An 18,882-nucleotide genomic window follows, 5' to 3' on the forward strand; every position below is an offset into this window, starting at 1 on the left:
GTGTTTATTACTTGAGATGGGGGGATCCTTCTCCTGACAATTATCTGTTCATATCCTCTCCCCATTTTGTTAAGAGTTGCTAATTTCTTCATGCTGATTTGAGGATTCCTTGCATAGCCTAGATTTATCCTCTCCCATTCTGTCATCTATTAACTTTGTCCATGGTGACTTGATGTAATCTGTCATTTGAAGGTAACCAGATTCATCTCTTTTCTGCCTTGCGGTTTGCACTTTCCACTAGGTCTTCCTCACCACCCCCACACCTGGTCCCCACACCCCCCAGCCTTACACCAAATATCCAGCAAAACTCACCTTGTAGTTTTGAAGGAGGAAACGGACAGAACAGGTTCCATCTAGAAAGCAGGACTCCATGTTGGGCCGGACTGTGGACTTTGAGCTCTATGCCCAGTGTCTATGGAAATGACATACAAACTGGAAAATCAGACCCCTGGGTGGAAGGGCCCCAGGGCTCACACCTAGACTCTCCACCACCTAAAAAAAAATACCGTAATTATCTGTGTAACCAAATAGAATCATAAATTCTATTATGCTTAAAGGGGTATGACCACAGGCCTATTGATAATTGTCCACTGTTAACTCCTTAGGCTTAAGGCATATGAATCATGGGTTTAAGACATACGAATCATGGGTTAACTTTGATTGTATCTTTCTTTTCCTTTGTTCAGACTAGTTTCAGAAAATGTGGGGAGGTGGGTTTGAGCATGTAAAGAGGTGGGTGTGGGAGGTGGGAAAGGAGGTGGGGAGGTGGGCATACGCTTAGGGTATATAAGGTTTTCACAAAAACCAGTCAGGGTCCTTGGCTAAGAGGAGACCCTGCCTTGGACCCGCCGGTGTAATAAACTGCACTCCACTATCTGCATCGTCCTGAGTTGGTTTCCCTGAACCCACGGCTACAACAGTTTCAACTCTCCTGCTGGCTACAAAGTGAAATCCAAACACTTGTTCTCTCATACAGGACCCTTTCCAGCCTAATCCTGAACATTCCCACCTCTTTTAGGCTACGTTAGCCCCACTTCCGTCCCATCCCGCTTCTGCTGGTCTGTCTTGCATACACTGTCCACACTTTAACAGACCCACTTTCTCCTTCTCAGCAGGCAAATATGAAGATGCTTCTGAAACAGGAGGAAAGGTGGCAGGGCCCAACTTTTGAAAGAACGACATAGCCAAGGATATAATATAAACCAATTAGAATCAATGCGTCCAAGATGGCAGGCAATTCAACTTTGATTAGACCTTGATCCTCTATCAGCAAGCTAAATGATACTCTCAGAGGTCCTGTGACAGTTCCAAGGTACCATCAAAAGACCAAAAAGTGGGCAGTAGCCCAGGTCCTGGAAATCTCCACCCCTTCCCCAAAATAGCTGGAATAATCCTCTCACTCGTTCACCCATGAAATTACCCAGCCCTTAAAAACTAACCACACCACATTCTGAGGCAGCCAGACTCACCCTCTGAGATGGTCCACACTCTGTCTGTGGAGTGTTTCTCTTCAAATAAATAAACCCGCTTCTTACCTATCACTTTGTCTCTCACTGAATTCTTTCTGCAATGAGACATCAAGAACCTGAGCTTCATTAGGTCCTGAAACCAGGCACTGTGGGTTTAGGCTGGGTTCAAGTCCATGTGGATTTGAGTCCCAATCTGAGATACAGGGTTTCACTTTCAACTGTTGCTTTTGCTTTTGAGTAGCTGGGAGTCTTCCTCCTATTCAGTACACCATCAACATTTGCACATTTAACAAGTGTGGTTTCTATTTTAGGAGACAGTCCAGATGGCCCACAACCTGTTACTGAGTATCGTCATAATCATAGAGTAACATCCAGAAGAAGACTCACATCTCCATTTTCCAAGTCAGGAAGCTGAGTCTCGTCAAAGAAAAATGGGGCTGGACATGTCTTACCGATGGCACGACAGATTTTATTCAGACTTCTGCATAGAGGAGAGAGACTCCACCATAAACAGGTCAGCTCCAGCTGAAACAAAGATAATTGAGGTTTTTAAATGGAGACCAGAGAGGGAGTCAGAAAAAGGGGTATGGGAAATGAAAAGAAAGAAGGAACTAGGTGGGTTACAGGGAAAATGAGCAATTACAGAAGGGGATGACTGGAGAATTACTGGAAATGGTTTGAAAGAGTGGGTTGGGACAATGTGGATTTTGCAATGACAACATTGCACTTTCTTAAGCAAGAATTCAGTTCCAGGGCAGGGGTCACCTTAAGGCGATCTAATGCAGATGGAAGCTGGGCTGAAGTTTCCTAGCTGTGGCATTTGCCCAAGTCCTTTGTGCTGCAGAGAATTTACTGATCAGTGGTTAGGTCATGCACATATAGCTGCACAAGCAGCGAGGCAAAGCCTAGATTTAGACGCAAGCCTGCCCGACCATGACACCCAAATTCAACCCTTGTTTCTGGCTGTTACCTGTAATTCTGCTGAGATGCTGATCTGGAATGAGGAAGCATTAGAAGCAGGAGGGAGGCACTTAGCTGGTGAGGCTGCCCAGTTGCCCTCGGTGTCCTAGGTCTCCTCTGGTCATAAGGTAGCGGCAACTCTTGTGACGGAACATAAAAGCCATTTTTAAAAGTCACTTTACTCTGGAGAAGGGAGTGGCAATCCACTCCAGTATTCTTGCCTGGGTAGTCCCAGGGACAGAGAAGTTGGGGGCTACAGTCCATGGGGTCACGAAGAGTTGGACACAATTGAAGCAGCTTAGCACATATGCACACCAGTAAGTGGGACACACACATACACCCCATGGGAAAGTTGCAGTGATTAAGAGGTAAGAAAGTGCAAGAACTATACACTTCTTGACGGGAACGTGATGTGGGAGAAAGCCTAAACTTTACTTCACGAATCATGGCAACTCTCGGAAGCTTCTAGAAGTAGCCCTCCCAAAAGCCACCACCCTGAGATACAATGAACTCTCTGTGTAGCTTTTGGCAAACAGCACAGTTCTGGGAATCACCTGAAGTTGGCCATGAGGCACTTTACTGAAAGCCACACCCTCAGCAAAAAGAGACATTAGCAGCAGTGCTTTCTGTGGCAGAGAACACGGGGTTGTAAACCTCGAGTCCCCCTCGGAGTCTAATTTAGATAATTATAGTGCACCTCCTAGGACTCTCCCTGTGGATACAACTGGCTTTGGTTGTCATCGTTACTGCTGTTCTTCCAAATTATGGGGAAGGGCCGGACTATAAGGCTGAGCCCGCGACAGGGAAAATCTAGGAGGGAAGGCGGCTTCCTCTATCAGCTAGCAAGTCCCTGTCTGACAGAAAGGATCATTTTGCTCAGAGCACAATGCACCTACATCTGGTGTAACATCATCGGGAAAATGAGCGAGTTTTTCCCGTCCGGCAGACTTTCACAATGAGGACCTCTTGCAGTGTCCTGGGAGCCCGGGTTCCCGGGTTCTGGAACACCAGCCGTCCTGACTCAGGTGGAATCCACTAGAACACCTGGTGGGAGCCAGTCCCTGTGAGCCCGACCCTGGTTCCCTGTGCCAAGACTCTTGGTTGCCAGCCTCCCTCACGGGCAGTCATGCGGAGGGACTGAATTCATGCAAGGCCCAAAGGCGCCCTGCCCGGGACACGCTCACAGCCCCCGCGCTCACCCACCCACTCGAGATCCAGCTGCCAGCCTCTCGGAGCTGGGCTAGGGCCTCCATCGCAGTCATTGCGAATGACGACAGCTGTTTGTGTGTGCATAGCCCCCTTCGTGGGCTTCCCCCGTGACTCAGCAGCAAAGAATCTGCCTGCAGTGCAGGAGACCTAGGTTCCCTCCCTGGTCGGGACGACCCCCTGGAGGAGGGCATGGCAGCCCACGCCAGTATTCTTGCCTGGAGAATCCCACGGACAGAGGAGCCTGGAGGGCTACGGTCCATAGGGTTGCAGAGAGTTGGACACGACTGAAGCGACTGAGCGCACACGCACACATCTCTTCGCGGGGAGCTGTTGTGACGAACCGACAAACTTCAAGCACTTGGCGTGCAGAGGGGCTGGGCAATCGGGGGACGGGGTAAATCCGGTACTGGCTGTGGGGGGGTTGGGTCCCTCCCCCATTCTGTGCCTCCACTTCCCCCACTGAAGAATGTCACAGGTTGAATAGCTCATTTCTTAATGCCCAACTTCCATTCTAAGACTTCTAGCCGCAGCCTAGGCCCGGCTAAGGATTCTTCCAAGGTCAGATTTTATAATCATCACAAATGTGATGATTAGAATAAAGACTAATGAAGACTAATAAGACTTCCTAGAATGAAGACTAAAATGCAGTACATCAACTACACTTCAGGAAATTCCCTAGTGGTCCAGTGTTTAAGACTCTGAGCTCCCAGTGTAGCGGGGGCAGGTTTGATCCCCGGTTGGGAATCTAAGACCCCGCATGTCTTGAGGCCCAAAAACCCAAACAGAAGCAGCATTGTAACAAATTCACTGAACGCTTTTAAAAACTGGTCTGCATCAAAAAAAAAAAAAAAAAAAATCTTTTAAGAGTATATACTTCAATTAATTTTCAAAATTAAAAATAAATAACCAAGATTAATTAATTAATTAGAATAAAAAGACCAAAATGTGAATTACGGTCGGGTGACTCAAGATGGTTGCTCTCTTGCTCTCTGTACATGCCCTGCTCGATCAGCGCCTGCTTCACCTATACCTACTTCCCTGACTGACCAGCCCCAGGCCCCAGCTAGGATTGTTCCAGCTATATATCAGAACTCTCCACTATGCTCGTCCAAGGGGCGGTGAGGGGGCGTGTCCTTCTGCTAGTTTCCCTGGTAACCGGTGAGCCAACCGGACATCAATTCCCCCTGTAATTGGCAACCGTCCCGTCCCACCCATGGGAGCAAAGACTGCCACCGTGTCCTGCCAACCTGACAGCCACTGTGTCAGCGGACACAGTGGAGGGAGCTCCAGGACCCTGCTCCAGGGAGCTGGGTGTAAGCTCCCCCATCCGTGAAACCACAGATGTCTCTGCTGCCGGCTCCCGGCTCTTCCTTCTGTCTTGGAGTTGGGCGAGCACAGGCTTTGTACATGCGCAAGGCGCAGCCCGACAGAAACAGACCTCCAAGAGCCTCGCAGAGACTGAGGACTGGGGATGAGAGATGGTGAAGTCCTGACAAGAGATGAGGGGAAAGGCCCTCGCTAGGAGGCCTCCCACCCATCAGGAATGGAAGGGGACGTTCCAAGCTACTAGGGAACCTGACACCATCGCTGCCACAGCTAAAAGACCGTCCTGTAATGCCAAGACCTTCAGTCCCTTGGAGAAGGACCAGTCAAGGTACCCTCGGGGAGCACGCTCCTTACTTGTTCTCGGCACTGGACGACACAGTGGTGTGGTCTTCTGGCTCCTTCCTGACAACCAGCTTAGACAGTCGATCTAAGCATCAGTGAGATCTACTAGACTCTGCCCAGCCTTCCTCACCTGAGGGTTGGAGCCTGAGAGTGAAGAGGAAGGAGCTAGACTCTGAGAAGGACAGGACCAAGGCCAAGGACGGTAGACAAGGGGCCGGCTGCCCAAGTCAGCTGAGGAAGACAGGAGACCTTTAGCTGGAAGGTGGATGCTCAGGCTTTCAGACGCATCTGTACCCTGGCTTTCAGGTCACACGCAGCAGTTGGGGAGAGACAAATGCCTCCAGGCAGGGCCCTCCAGAGAGGAGAGGACACAGGTCTCCTTAGAAAGGGAATGAGTGGCCCAGCCCTCACTGGCCAGGGCTGGAGCCTGGGAGGGTGGGGGCGGGCACCAGACCCGCACACGGCAGGCTGGCAGCTGCCAGAACACGCCACATAAGCATCGGGTGGAAACGCTGGGACTGCTGTGTGCGCGTCTCAGCTCAGCTGGGTCCATTCGGTCCCACCCCAGGGAGGAGAGAATCCGCAGGAGTAGGAGGGGAAAGCATTATACCTGTCCACCCACATCTCAGGCTCAGCTTAGCGCCCTCTGGTACCTAGAAAAATGCCTTCAGTCTTCAATCCAGGCAGTCTGCTCACCCAGATCGTGGTGCTGTCTGCCGTCCTGGACAAAGCCCTTTGCCGCTCCCAGTAGCCCTCTCAAAACTGTGACAACCAAAAATAAAAATTTAAAAAAAACAAAACTGTGACAACCACACTTGCCTTCAGGTGTGTAAGAGACAGACTGGAAAATGCATGGGAAGCTTGGTCAAAATCTACAGGGAAGGAGGACTTCCCCGGTAGTCTGACGGCTAAGACTTCCCTTTCCAGTGCAGGGGGTGACAGGTTCAATCCCTGGTCTAGTCGCTAAGATCCCACATGCTTCGTAGCCCCCAAAAAACATGAAAAACAGAAGCAATATTGTAACAAATTCCACTAAGACTTTAAAAATGGTCCACAGTAAAAAAAAAAAAAAAAAAAAAACTTTAAAAAGCTACAGAAAAACAAGAGATTAAATAGACACTGTCTCCTTCTCATTGCTCTCTAATATAACCAGAGTGCTCATTCTTAGTTGCTCAGTCATGTCCGACTCTTTGCAACCTCATGGACAATAGCCCGCCAGGGTTCTCTGTCCATGGGATTCTCCAGGCAAGAGTACTGAAGTGAGTCGCCGTGCCCGCCTAAAGGGGGTCTTCCCAACCCAGGGATCGAACCCAGGTCTCCCACATTGCGGGCAAATCCTTTACTATCTGAGCCACCAGGGAAGCCTCCAGTGGTCAACATTTGATGGCTAATCAAGGACAAAATTCTGCTTTCCTCACTTCCACGAACGAGATGCATCATTAACATACACACACCTCAGACCCAGACACACAGACACTCACACACAGCGCATACTTTGCCACCTCAGCCCTGCTGCCCTCTGCCCGCCATGGTCCCCTCTATCAGTGAGTGGCACCAGCATCCACCCATCCAGGATTCAGCTTCTAGGGAGTCCTTGCTGACAGCACTTCCGCTCCCTGGCCCAATTCCAAACTGTGAATCTAGTGGAAACCCTGTGTGTGTGTGTGTGTGTGTGTGTGTGTGTGTGCGCGCTCAGTCATGTCCAACTCTCACCACCCCGTGGACTGTAGCCCGCCAGGCTCCTCTGTCCATGGAATTCTCCAGGCAAGCATACTAGAGTGGGTTGCCATTCCCTTCTCCAGGGCATCTTCCCAACCCAGGGATCGAACTACATAGCTTTTAAGTTCCTCCTCCTGCTCTGATCCAGAGCACCACCCTCTCTTGCCTGGGCCGTTCCATTGGCCTCCAAGCTGGTCGCCTCTGCATCTCCTCCTCTGCCAGAGTCAGCTTTCCAGGAAGCACATCTGATCGCATCACTGGTTCAAAATCCCTTCCATGAGGACTTCCCTGGTGGTCCAGTGGTTAAGAATCCACCCTGCAATGCAGGAATTGTGGGTTTGATCCCTGGCCAGGGAACTAAGATCCCACGTGCCCCCGAGTAACTAAGTCCATACAGCAGAACTACTGAGCCAGCACGCCACACCTGGAGGCTCTCTGTGCCACCCTGAAGTTCTGCCCTGCGCCAAAACTAAGACCCAGATTTTAAAAATGCCTTCTACAGCTCAAGATGGGGTCAAGCAGGGCCTAGAGAGCCTGGCCCCACTTCTTCTCAGGCTTCATCTCCTCTTGCCTTCCTGACTGCTGCCCCGTGGGTCTTCCATCCGACTCCCAAAGAAGGGCGAAGGCCAAGCCCTCTGTTCAGGCTGACCAGAGGGTACAGGAGGCCAGGGGAGACCACAGCACGTGCGCACAGGCCCTGACCTCCAGTACAGCAGAACAGGCCCCAGGCAGCCAGACGCAGCGCGGGGGCCCACCTGCTCTCAAGGACGGGGTCCTGATGAACTGCCCCTGCCCTCTGTGTTGGCTCAAGCCCAGAATGTCTCTGACACACCGGCTTGAAATTCTTCAGGGCTTTAAACCTGCTGAATCTGGGAACAGCTTAATTACGGCCAGAGAAATTCCTCCATAATTTTTGAGCCCATTTAGAATTTGATGCTTAGAAAGCAAACTCTTTATTTGCTCAGAGCGAGAGTGTTAAAAAGCCCCCAACAGACAAAAGCACTATTGATGAGCCTGCTCCGCTCCCCTCCCCTCTTCTGGGCTTCGTTGGGCAGCTCGACGTGTTGGTTGCTTTTGTCTGTGTTTTGTCCTCATTTTCAGAGCTGGTCCAGGAAAAAAGGCAAGACTGACAACTTGAAAAGAGAATGGCCCTCTCCCCCTCCAGTCTGGAAGGGCCAACATCACCTTGGCAATCAGCCAGCCTGATTTAATGTCCTTCCTAATGATGGGAAAGGGCTGGTAATTAAAAACCTGCAGACAAGACCCTGTCAGGAGGCATGGCAAGCCCAAGGGAACTCCCGGGGCTGCACAGAGGGGGCTCCCAGTCTCTGCCACCCCTGTGGCCCCCATCAGCAAAGTCAGGTTTGCCACAAAACTACCCTGCAATCACTCAAACCAAGCATCAGCCACTAGATGCTGGGGCAGGGGCCTGGGGAGGCCCTGATGGTAAAACTGGGCTACACCCTCGATAGTGTAGGCAGTAGGGAATAGCCAGGCCCCCGGCGAGGAAATCGAGGGTCAGAGGGACCCAGCAAAGAGGTTATTGCCAGGGAGCTGTACCATCACTAAGCAGCCAGATTGCAGGTAGAGGGGAGGCTGGCCGGTCGGCAGAACTCCACATCCACACAGAGATCAAGACAGTGTGCAAGATGGAAGCGGGGAACCAAGGCTGGGAGCCCCCAGCAAGCCGCACCCCTGTCCAGGTAAGGCAGAATGAATGGACGAAAATAGCCTCCGCCTGTCAAAAGCTACCTCCAAGAGTCACCTTGGAAGGCAGCCCTGGAGAATAGCAGTATTTGATTGACACACCCCACCCCAAGGCACAGCCTCGCTTGCAGAATCTGGCATAATTCCTCACGGTCTAATGAGGTTTGTGGATTTTATCGATTTAAGGGGGAAAAGCTGCAATTCACTCTCCCTGAGCCCTGCTAGAGGGATGATGGGCCTAGCGGGGGCGGGGGGAGGCATGGGGAAGGTAAGAGCATGTGCCAAGCTGGGGGAAGGGACCCCGGTAGACAGACAGCCTTGGGCAGATGCTTAATACGCTGAGCCTCTTCTTCACCTCCGTACAAGGCGAGGGTTTGACCGAACTTCTCTGTCTTCTGTTGGCTCCTTGGGAGCTGGAGGAGAGAACGTTCCTTTGGGTAGTGCCAATCAGGTCTTCCTTTCTCTTTTACGGCTTCATACTCCTCATAAGCTGCCTTCGATGCTCATTTCGCTGATTAAATCCTATTTCCCCAAAATAAAATGTGAGCTTATGAGAGGAGCCCAGCAGAGTCTGACCGAGACCCAACTCTGAGTCACAGCGAAGTCCTGCTCTCATGAGTGTCTGTGTGTGTTAGTTGCTCAGTCATGTCTGACTTTTCGATTCCACGGACTGTAGCCCACCAGGATCCTCTGTCCATGAGATTTTCCAAGCAAGAATACTGGGGTGAGTTGCCATTTCCTCCTCCAGGGGATCTTCCAGACCTAGGGATCAAACCCGTGTCTCTTGCGTCTCGCACATTGGCAGGAGGGTTCTTGGCAACTGTGGAAAGCCCCATAAGTGTCTGCTGGGCAGTAAAAACCAATGCCACCTCTAACACAGATAACAGTCCCAAGGATAAGGAACATTATTGAGAGTTGAACATAGGCCAGATACAGCATGGAGGACCTGTCAGTCCACTCACTTAATCCTCACAGCAGCGCTACGAAGTATCTTATTTTCCCATCTAACACTCAAGGAAAATGGGGCATAGCACTAACAAATCTCACAGCTAGGAAGTGTGTAAGCCAGATTTTCAACCCCAAAACCCATATTCAGAGCTTCTACTCAATACTGCCTCCCTGAAACAATACACAACACAATGCAAGAAAAATTCATGTGAGCTACACATGTGTCACCTAGCTTTTGCTGTGTAACAAGCTACCCCAGAAACCCAACTTAGCAACTAAAACAGTATTTGTTTTTTCCCACGATTCTGTGGGTAAACTGGGTGATTTTTCTGGGCTAGGCTAGCTCAGCCAGGACTGGGTGGTCTAGGATTGTCTCAGCTTCTGGGTCTGGTGTTGGCACAGTATCAGCTGGGATGACAGGAGCAAACTTGACCCCCAACAAACTAGCCTGCACCCATTCATGTGGCCGTGATCCAGGGTTCTTCAATAAGAGGGCAAGCCTCAGTACACAGAAGCTCTGTAATGAAATCAATAGAATATTGTAGATCAATTATAATTCAATTTTAAAGAGAAGTTTTACAAGCTATATTACCTACATCACATTTGATAATGTCACACAGCCAAGGCCAGACTCAAGAGGTGGAGAAATAGATCTCTTGCCTCAATGAGAAGATAAGCAAAGTCATATCACCTACAGGTATACTAGAATAGGGGCCATTTTTCACAGTCACCCATACCCAGAAGTGAGTATGCACATGTATGCATGCATACACACACACATACACAGGTCAACAGTGCTCAAGAATTTAATGCAATGCCCCCCACCTAGTAGACACCCAGACATTTTTTTTGGCTGCACTGAGTCTTCATTGCTACACATGGGCTTTCTCCAGCTGCAGCGAGTGGGGGCTTTGTTGCCCTGCGTGGGCTTCCCTTGTTGCAGAGCACAGGTTCTAGAACACACAGGCTTCAGCAGCTGCTGCACGTGGGCCCAGTAGTTGTGGTACTCGGGCTTAGTCGCCTGGTGCCATCTGGAATCTACCCAGCCCAGGGGTCAAACTCATGTCCCCTCCACTGGAGAGGAATTCCTAACCCCTGCACCGGCAGGGAGGGCCACCCAGGCACTTATTTTGATGACAGCCTCTGCTATGAGACTCAAGCTGTCCTGTCAGCTGACCAGACACTTATAAGCCCAAGGATCATATGATTCTCAAAACCACTTAGGAGAAAGACCTAGATCAATATTACTAATTTCTTTAACGTGGACACTGATCACTGGGGTAACAGCAGGAGTCACAAAGGAAAGGTTCCCCTTTTCACTGGAAAGGATTGTAATGCCATTGCTACAATCATGCCCATGAAATGCTCACCCCCACTGCCTCTCAGCAACCTGCCCGGCTTCTCTCCCTGGCTATCAGATGCATCTGAAGGGTATGCACCATGCCAGGCACCCACTGTCCGTTCCCCTTTATCCTTATGACCAGACCCTTAGTTTTGTCTGGGGTGCAGTGTGCTGCCCCAGACTGACTTCCCCCTGGGGCGGGCAGGCGCACAGTCATGGCCCGAAGGGCACAGGGGAGGAGCTGAGGGAAAGCGTGCACGCTCCTGACCCAGGCTCCCGTGACCCACACTCCCTCGCGGCCCCCTTCCTGCTGCTTCCTGCTTCCGGCCTGCAATGGCGACAGGCAGCCGGAGGGACAGCGCCACCCAGGATCACAAAGCCACAACCATGAGCACAAAGGCTGCAGAGCGGAAAGGTGCAGAGTTTAAACTCTTCAAAGCACTTCGGGATCACCACTCCAGCCCCTGTCTCCGTGTTACACGAGACACACAAGTCCCTTACTTGTGCAAGTCACTGAGTATGGCATTTTTCCTCCACTTTGCAGTGAACTCAATACACCCAAAGCCGAACTCACAGTTTCCCCCAGAACTAGTCCTCTGCCAGCCTCTGCACATCTGCAAGCCAGAAATAAAGTCCATTATGAATTCCTCAAGCTCCTCAGGTGGTGCTAGTGGTAAAGAACTGGCCTGCCAATGCAGGAGACATAAAAGACTTCAGTGCCTGGGTCGGGAAGATTCCCTGGAGGAGGGCATGGCTACCCACTGCAGTATTCTTTCTGGAGAATCCCACAGACAGGGGAGCCTGGCGGGCTACCGTCCATGGGGTCACAAAGAGTCAGACATGACTGAAGCGACTTAGCATGCACACGTGAATTCCCCACCTCCTTGCCCTCTATACTGAGGCAGGTCAATCATCTCATCTCTGTCTCCTCCTCCTCCCCCAAATTCATCTTCTCCCTGGTGACACCAGAGTCATCTTTTCCAAGCACAGATCTTCTCGAGTCACCGCCTCCCATCTCCCAGCACTTCCTTTACTTAAGAGAAAGACCTGCATCCTCTACCCGGCCCCTTGCCTTCTCCCCATGCCTCCTCCCCACGCCTCTCCTCTTCTGCGCTCTGTACAGTCTCCCCTTTCAGTCCAGTGGTTCTCAGACTCATCCTGTGTTAGAATCATCTGAACTCGTTTAATATTTAACTGAATCATGACCTCTATATGTGTAACCTGAGCATCAGTCATTTTTGAGGCTCCCCAGGTGATTGCAGGGCTCAGACAAATTGGGGGACCACTTCTCCTTAGCAGGTGGTGCCCTCCCCACCTGCTCATGGGCTTCACCGATCTTTCCTCCTGCCTGGACCCCCACACTCCCTTCCCCGCAGCCTTCTCAACTTTCTCCTCCTTCAGCTGACAGCTCAATTGTCACTGTCCTGGTGAAGCTTCTCCAAGCCCTCAGACTAGGTCAGGTGTCCCTGTTCCAAACTCTCAGAGCCTGTAGCTCTCCTCCAGGGTGCTCACTGCAGTTGGTCAATATACTTTTATTTTGAGATGATTCGCTCAATATCTGTTTTCCCCACCAGGCTTTAAGCTCTCAGATCTCAAGTCCTTTCTGGTTTTCCTGTCCACTATCCTGGCTCAGTAGGGATGCAATCCATATTTGTTGAATAAAGGGATGCTCGGTATCACCTCCAGTGTGTAGATGAGGACTCAGAGATGCTAAGTCTGAAATCCCTCTGTTAGTGTGTACCAAAGAAATCCTCGAGGCCAGATGTTAGCACTTTTCTAAGCCAGGGATTCACAAACTTCTGCTACATCGGTATCACCTGGAGGCTTGGTAACACAAATCACGGCCTCAGCCCCAGGGCGTCTGCTGCAGTAGGTCTGGGGAGAGGCCCAAGAATTCACACTTGGGTCAAGTTTACAGATGCCTATGCTGTGGGTCCAGGGACCACACCTGAGGACCATGGACCACGAGACCCTCTCTCCCAACCATCGGATGCATTCAGTGACAAGGAAAGCCAAAGTGAATTCAAATCCACTCTAAGAACTGAGTGTTTTCTTTTTCTTTCTTTCTTCCTTCCTTCTGCTCTTTCATGTGTTCATTTGTTCCTTCCTTCCTTTCTTTCTCCCTTCCTTCCCTTCTTTCTTTTCTTCTTATACGAGGGTTGTGTTCGCATTGTTAGAAGCTGGTGTTCCTCCCAGCCTAAGAAGGCCTTCCTTTCTCCCCACAGCCCTGCTGACAGAGTGACCCCAGCTGTAGCCAAGCTCCGTCTCCCCAGGGGCCGGGCAAAGGCTCCAAATATGCTGGCAGGCAAGTGACAAAGGGGCCTGGCCGGCCCGCTTCGGGCCCTGCACACCCGACTCATGTCCAAGAAAGAGACCATCGTGAAATCCTGCCTGGAGTGAAACAGGGAGGGGCCGTGTTCCTGCAACCCTGGAGGTCACTGGAAGACCCCCAGAGCCACACTTCCGGGCACACACACACCCGGCAACTTAAAATCCCCCCTTTTCCACTTTTTTCCTCCCTTCCTTGTACCCCAACAAATTGTCATGCACAAGCCTGAAAGAAAAGAAAGTGTTGGTGTCTCTTTGTGACCCCAGACTGTGGCAGACTGTAGCCCACCAGGCTCCTCTGTCCATTGGAATTCTCCAGGCCAGAACACTGGAGTGAATTGCCATTCCCTTCTCCAGGAGATCTTCCCAACCCAGGGATAGAAGCCAGGTCTCCTGCAGTGCAGGCAGATTCTTTACCAAGTCACCAGACAAGCCCAGATCAAGCCCATGCATGTCTTTAAAGGACACTTGGCTGTATGAAAACAAAAGGTACAGATTTTCCATTATTTACAACTGATTCCACCCAGAAACTAATACTATTATCCTGGGGAGTTTGTTTGTATTTGGAAGTCCCAAACCACAGATCTGACGTGCATACTGACTTTCTTGTCAGAAACAGTGACCACAAAAAAAAAAAATAAAATAGCTTCCTAGTTAATGGCTCACTTCAGGATCGAGAGTACCATGTCAGAGATGGCAAAAGTAAAAGCAGTTTCATAGAAAAAATTGAGAAATTTGAAACACTTTGAACAAACCCATTAGGGAGAACTGAAGTAAGAAAGGAGGAGAAGCTTGGACTTGTATGTTTTTGTCAGCCCGTTACTAACCAGAGCTAAGACCCCGTCCAGCACTCTGCCTTTCACACCAGAATTTTTTAAATAATCGTACTTTAAGCTTTACCCCGGTACAACCTGAGAAGAAAGCATTTGTGTCTATTGTTCTAACTGTTAATTAACTGAGTCAACAAGGTTGTAGAGAAGATGTTTTTAAAGCCTCTTAAGAGGGCAGACACGTCTTAAGCACTTCTAAGTACTTTAGGAATACCCAAGGATTTAAATTGACAATGATAAACAATCACTAATTATAGTCATTCTTAACTGGTTCTCACCAAGGATCTCTTTATTAGATAACACTTGTTAACCTAGTTTCAACCACAGTGTGTATTTAAAGAAGATTAAGCTCCATTTAATTCAAATCAGCACTTATATGCGACTGATTATTCTGAAACATGCTGCCATTCAGGACCTTCCCCAGTTAGCCAAAAAAAGATTTAGCTCTGCTTCAAAAACCTATAACCATAAACATATAACTTAATTTACATCATATTAAAATTGCTAAGATGTCCCATGACAAGGACCCGGGCATCATCTTTGTACCCTGGCACCCAGCACAATGCTCATCCCAAAGAAGTTCCTGAGGCATGTTTGCTGAGCAAACACTGGAATCACAGCAACAATGCAACCTCCACAATGGATTGTCCCAGAAAATAAAAAGGGTGGAATTCATGTCACTGTTTGAAAACTGGACTCAATTTAATTGCACATTTCCAATGAGCAAACATTGAGTTAAGCTTTTTAGTTGCTTTATCTTGCTCAAGCCTCAGGATCTTTTTTTTTTTTTTTTCTCAATCAATTTTTATTGGAGTCTGGTTGCTTTTCAATGTTGTGTGAGTTTCTAGTGTACAGCAAAATGAACCAACACATACCCCCTCTGTTTTGGATTTCCTTCCCATTCAGGGCACCGTGGCGCACTGAGTGAGTTCCCTGTGTTATACGGCGGCTTCTCATTAGTTCTCTATTTTATACGTAGCATCAATAGTGTATATGTGTCAACCCCAGTCTCCCAGTTCCTCCCACCCTCCCTTCCCCTTGTATCCATATGTGTTTCTTCTCTACATCTGTGTCTCTACTTCTGCTTTGCAAATAAGATCTTCTAAACTGTTTTTATAGATTCCACACATATGTGTTCATATACAACATTTGTTTTTCCCTTTCTAACTCTTGAGGAACATTTTCTCAGTGTACCCACTTTACAAATGCAGGGCTGTGTGGTAGGAGAGAAGAGAGAAAGCAAGTCTGTTGGGGTCCACTCCAATCTCCCCTCCCACTGGGCTCCACGCCTCCCACGTAAATCCAGCCCAAGCTGAGCCTGAGTCCACACGCCCTAGGCCTCCGGTCTTTATTAGTTGTGACAATTTAAGGAAGTAAAAGATAGTGGAAGCAGCCCAGTTATCAAGAGTGAGGAAGAAAGAAGGGGGAAGGGGGGTCAGGAAATGAAAGCCAAGGAAAGGAAAGAGAAGAGCTTTGCAGGAAACATACAAGGGGTGACCTCATGTTGTGAAATTAGAACATTTTCTCACACCATATACAAAAATAAACTCAAAATGAATTAAAGGCCTAAATGTAAGACTGGAAACCATAAAACTCCTAGAAGAAAACAAAAACAGAATACTCCTTGACATAAATCATGTTTTTTTTTGGATCTGTCTCCTAAGGCAAAGGAAACAAAAGCAAAAATAAACAGTTGGAACCCAATTAAACTTAAAAGCTTTTGCACACAACATTGTAAAGCAATTATCCTCCAATTTTAAAAAAGATCTTAAAAAAAAGAAAGCTTTTGCACAGCAAAGGAATCCAGCGACAAAGCAAAAAGACAATCTACAGAATGGGAGAAAATATTTGCAAACACTCTGATTGATAAGGGGCTAATACAAAATACAAACAGCTCATATAACTCAATAACAACAAAATAAAACCTTGCCTGATTAAAAAGGGGACAGAAAACCTGGATAGACATTTTCCCCAAAAAAGATATACAGATGCAAACAAGCATGTGAAAAGATGCTCAACATTACTGATCATAAGAAAATACAAATCAAAACCACAATGACTGAATGGCTATCTGTCAGAATGTCAGAATGGCTATCATCAAAAAAGAACACAAGTGACAAATGTTGGTAAGGGTATAGAGAAAAGGGAACCTCAGATAATGCAGTGGTAAAGAATCTGCCTGCCAATACAGGGGACATAAAAGATGCAGATTTGATCTCTGGATCAGGAAGATCCCCTGGAGTAGGAAATGGCAACCCACTCCAGTGTTCTTGCCTGAAAAATTCCATGGACATGAGGAGCCAGGTGGGCTACAGTCCATGGGGTTGCAAAGAGTTGGACATGACTGAGCGACTGAGCAAATAAGCACACTCAGTACAATGTTGGTGGAAATGTGAATTGGTGCAGCCACCATGGGAAAACGGAATGGAGGTGCCTCAAAAAGTGAAAAACAGAACTACCACCCGATCCAACAATTCCACTCCTGGGTATATAGCTGAAGAGAGCAAAACCACTAATTAGAAACCCTGATGTTTATAACAGCACTATTTACAATTGCCAAGATATGGGTGCAACTTAGGTGTCTATCAACAGATGACTGGATAAAGAAGACGAAGAATGGAATACTACTCAGTCGTTAAAAAGAATGAAATTCTGCCATTTGCAACAATATGGGCAGATGTAGAGAGTATTATGTTAGTGAGACAAGTCAGACAGAGAAGTACAGATACTATATGTTATCACATATGTGGAATATAAAAAAGAAGCAGACTCAGATATAGAGACTAAACTAATGGCTTACCAGAGGGGAAAGGGAAGAGAAGAGAGGCAAGACAGGGGCAGGGGATTAAGAAGTACAAACTACCGTGTATAAAGTAAATAAGCTACAGGGTTATACTATATGACACAAGGAATATAGCCAATATTTTATAATAACTTTATAACCTATAAAATATAGAATCAGTATGTTGTAAAGTACACCTGAAACATGTAATATTGCAAATAAACTATACCTCAATTAAAAAGAAAAAGGATGGCTTTATTTTGCTCTCCTTTGTGTAATCAATGGCTTTATTATTGCTTCCCTGGTGGCTCAGAGGTTAAAGCGTCTGCCTGCAGTGCGGGAGACCCGGGTTCAATCCCTGGGTCGGGAAGATCCCCTGGAGAAGGAAATGGCAACCCACTCCAGTACTCTTGCCTGGAAAATCCCATGGACAGAGGAGCTTGGCAGGTTACCGTCCATGGGGTCACAAAGAGTTGGACACGACTGAGCAACTTCAGCTTCCTTTCCTTTTTCCTTTCCTTTGTGTAATCAAAAGGCTTCCCAGGTGGCACTAGTGGTAAAGAACCCAGCTGCCAATGCAGGAGACTTAAGAGACACAGGTTTGATCCCTGAGTGGGGAAGATCCCCTGGAGGAGGGCATGGCAACCCACTCCAGTATTCTTGCCTGGAGAATCTCATGGACAGAGAAGCACTGTGTAGTCACAGCACTATGGCCATGCAGAATAACTGCCCTTACAGGAACCCATGTGAGCTCCTTTCTCCACTAAGACCTCCTTTTTACTGTCATTTTTGAGCAAATCAGCAGAGTGGGAAACTACTACTTTGTAGGAAATCAAGCAGATTCCTACACAAATTGCTGGGGGCGCGGGGAGGGAAGCATTTCAGGTGGATGGGGACACCAAGTGCAAAGACACTTGAAATTCTGCTGCAACTGATTTAGATGGATTTCAAGAGCCCTGTTGTTCTGCCAGGTGCTTTACACCAACGATCTCCCTTCACAGATACAGCCACTCTGCACCACTAATTATTATGACTCCCACTTTGCCCGCAGTTACACAGCAGGGTGGGGGAGGGGTGGCCACCAATCTAGAAAAGGCTGGAGCCGACATATGGCCTGGGTGGTAGATGGAGTTTCCCCAAGCACCATGCTTCAGGGGAATACACCGGTGGAGAAAAGACCCCTCTTGATCAGTGGTAAACATGCACAGGAGTTGGTAAGCCATGATTTTACTTCTATGGTAAAATCACTGTCAGAAGATGTTTAAGAAGAGTTTTCTTGAACTGTGTGGGTTAATGCAATGCCACAGGAAGCAAGAGTATATAGAATTATGTAAATAGAATGAGCTTAATATAGAAAGGGAAAAACCACACAAGAATATATAATGAGAGGGAAATATGCCCTCAAGTGAGCTTTCTGGATGCCTCGAAAAAATGGTACATTTCTTTAACGCATCTCTTTTCGGTACTACCCAAATGTGTCTATTATGATAAGCAGATACTTCTTTGATCATCAGGGGAAAGAAACACTATAACGATTAATGCACGTGAGACATACATAGCTTTCTCCTTTGTCAGCCCATGCTTGAAGTTTTGACCGTGACCCCGCTTCCGGGGGTGACTGGCCACCCTGCTCACAGTAAGTCCTCCGTGTCACCGTCCCTGCTGGCTCTTGGCCCTCCGGGGAGGCCGTGGGCCAGGCTCAGCCAACAGTCCCCAGATCCAGGGTCTGGATGGTACTCCCCCGACTACAAAGGGTCGGAGCTGCGGAGGGAGCATGCGCTGTCCTCATCCATCAGTGGCCAAGGGCCACACTTGACAAGAGATATGAGGGCTCTGCTCGCAAATCTTTCAGCGTTTCACTGCTATAATTTCTCCCGGGTCTTATTAATAAAATATAATGGTAATTCCTAGAGTAATGGC

The 18,882-nt window shown here is 48.4% G+C and overlaps 1 long non-coding RNA gene across 1 annotated transcript; it reads right to left on the reverse strand.

The window, feature by feature from the left end:
- Positions 1-321: 321 nt before the first annotated feature.
- Positions 322-3,417, reverse strand: LOC110124282 (uncharacterized). The gene is made up of 4 exons (XR_002309738.2): positions 3,326-3,417; positions 2,440-2,569; positions 1,857-1,994; positions 322-412 (listed from the first exon to the last, which is right to left on the reverse strand). It is a non-coding gene; the product is annotated as an uncharacterized lncRNA (long non-coding RNA).
- Positions 3,418-18,882: the final 15,465 nt, after the last annotated feature.

The sequence above is a fragment of the Odocoileus virginianus genome, chromosome 16 (genome assembly GCF_023699985.2).
Source record: "Odocoileus virginianus isolate 20LAN1187 ecotype Illinois chromosome 16, Ovbor_1.2, whole genome shotgun sequence".
Classification (NCBI taxonomy): Eukaryota; Metazoa; Chordata; class Mammalia; order Artiodactyla; family Cervidae; genus Odocoileus; species Odocoileus virginianus.